Source organism: Tachypleus tridentatus, chromosome 8 (genome assembly GCF_004210375.1).
Source record: "Tachypleus tridentatus isolate NWPU-2018 chromosome 8, ASM421037v1, whole genome shotgun sequence".
Taxonomy (NCBI): domain Eukaryota; kingdom Metazoa; phylum Arthropoda; class Merostomata; order Xiphosura; family Limulidae; genus Tachypleus; species Tachypleus tridentatus.
In genome coordinates, this window is record NC_134832.1 from 68,899,289 (window position 1) to 68,901,788 (window position 2,500).

Below are 2,500 nucleotides of genomic sequence, written 5' to 3' on the forward strand. Positions count from 1 at the left end.
CAACGTCTTTATTAGTACTCAGGTTCCCTCGACTGAGGGCTTCCCTTGTGGGATATACATTTGCCCTTAAAGCAAGACACTTCACCCAGTGGTGGTCCTTCATACCCACCGGTTTAGGTAACCAGTGGTTGGCAGATCTTGAACCTTTGAAGAGACTTACACCGTGCCCTTGCAGGGCAAGACCTTCCCAGCGCTTCCTTTCCATATCCCTCCAATTAGAATGATATGTTCCAGAAGACTGTTCGGGGTTTGGGATCGGAAGTCCCGCCTTTAAGGCAATGCTTTGGATGTTATCGAGTACTTTCTCAGTTTGGGCTATATATCTAATTGTTTTGTCCGATGAATGGACATGCCTTAAACCTGTCTTGATCTTAAGAGTTGGAACCAGACTTCCCAAGTTGAAAAGTGCTAGGCCACTGTCTTTATAACGGGAATAGAGTAACCCGTCGGTCGTGCAAGGCGGAAGATGACACCAGCTCTTCACGGCCTTTTTAATTAAAGTGTCCAATTCCTTTAATAACTTACCACTCTATGCTCCCAATTCGAGTTGGTAAAGGAGCCGGGGTACCGCAAATCGGTTGAGAATCTCAACCCGTTGGTGTGGCTTTAGCGGTACCCTCGAGATGTTATCTATCCACTTCTCGAGGAGAGGAAGTACAGGCTCGCTGTACACCCCGGTCCATGGACAGACATTGGCCCCTAGGTAACGGTAGGATTGTTCGGGTCCGATCATCGGGAGTCCTTCGCCATTAACTGTCGAAGGAGAACAATTATTAATTAGGTCTTACTGGACCCCCTAATCAGCATTCCGGCACTCTTCGAGATGTTCAGTGAGAGGCCGTTACCCAAACAGTAGTCGTTCACCGTGTCCAACATTTCCTGTAAGGTAGCATGGTCTTTTGCCAGCACTGCCATATCATCAGCATACGCCAAAGTAGAAACTGGATCCAGCTTCTTGTTTAGCGATATGCCTCGGCCAACCTCTTTGATCTTACGGATGAGAGGATCCAGGGCAATGTTGAACAATATAGGGGACATAGGGTCCCCTTGTTTAACGCCTCTGAGGAGGCGAATAGGTTTGGTATTCTCGATACCAACCCTAAAAGTCGTTACACCATCTTAATACATGTCACCCACAAGTCGGACGAAATGCGGGTGGACATGAAATCTGGGAAGAAGATGTTCGTGACCAACCGTATCAAAGGCTTTACACAGGTCTAAAAATGCCATAGCCAGAGTCCCATGTTGCTTGGCTTTCCTCATGATGGAAGCAGAAAGATGTTGTCTCTGCAACCCGCTTGAGGAATAAAACCACGCTGTCTGGGATTTATCTGCACGGCCTGCTCGAGGCGACGGGCCATAATCCTGGAATATAACCTAAGCACGATAGAGGATATCGTGATAGGTCTCCAGTTTTTGACCTCGTGCAAATTACTCGATCCTTTCGGAAGGAGCACCGACTTCTTGACCTTCATGCATTCGGGAATGCGGCCTGTGAATAACCAGATGTTGTACAGACTTACCAAGGAGGCGTCGATACCATACTTAAGGCGGTAGAGTAAGAAAGGAAGAGTGATCTTATCGGGACCGGGAGCCCTCTCTTCATGCCTCGAAGTGCCAGACTCACTTCGGAAGATGTTATCGGTTCCAAAATATTAGTGTTGTCTGCCCTAGGTGGAAGTGGACAGCCGTCAAAATTGACGTTATTATTAGCAACACCGTAGACCTGATCGTAATGGTCTTTCACCTGATCTTTACTGAGTGGACATCTGACAGCATCCCGGCCGTCTAATATCTCCTCAGCTAGGCGTTTTCGTTCGAAATCGAACATTTTCTGGAACCTTTTAAAGCGTTCTACTCTGTGGAACCGCCTCTTGTATGGCCTTCGAGCAGGATTAATGACTTTAAGAGCCTGCGTCGAAGTTCTCTCGTTTCTCCATGCTGTCTGAGCATGGGCGATCTCGTCAACCCATGTTTTGGTCACAACTTCGACCTCCTGCCAGGTTGCTTCGTCGAGTCCCTTCTGATCTCTCAGCTGACATATGTACGAACAGAACTTAGAACTCCGGTCAGGGATATTAATCCCTTCCCAGTCGAGCTCCTCGTGCTGAACGACGACAGCAGGATCTCCACGACTCTTGATGGTGTATGAAGCAGTGCAGACGGGCGGTTTCTGTTTATTGAGATCTCGGCGTTTGTCAGAGATCTGTTTTGGAGTTTTGCCGGGTAGATGTTCTGCGCAGAGAACATTGATGTTCTTTTGGCCCGAGTATACTACTACCATCTCTCGGAGGGTTCGTACTTCTTCCTCGGACCAGACTACCTGGCGCGGGCGCTCCGACGGCGTCCGAACTCCAGACATTTGAATGCGCTCGGCATTCCTTATCCTTGGATGTTTGTGTCTCTTATGGTGAAACACGCCTGATTGGGTTTTAAATCTCAGGCCGCAGACTTCACAGCCGAAGCTGGAAGACTGATTGGCGAACGCCACGGAACGCCG

The 2,500-nt window shown here is 48.6% G+C and overlaps 1 pseudogene; it reads right to left on the bottom strand.

Moving 5' to 3' along the window:
- LOC143224352 (large subunit ribosomal RNA) overlaps nt 1–2,500 on the bottom strand; it is a 7,830-nt pseudogene that overhangs the window by 1,857 nt on the left and 3,473 nt on the right.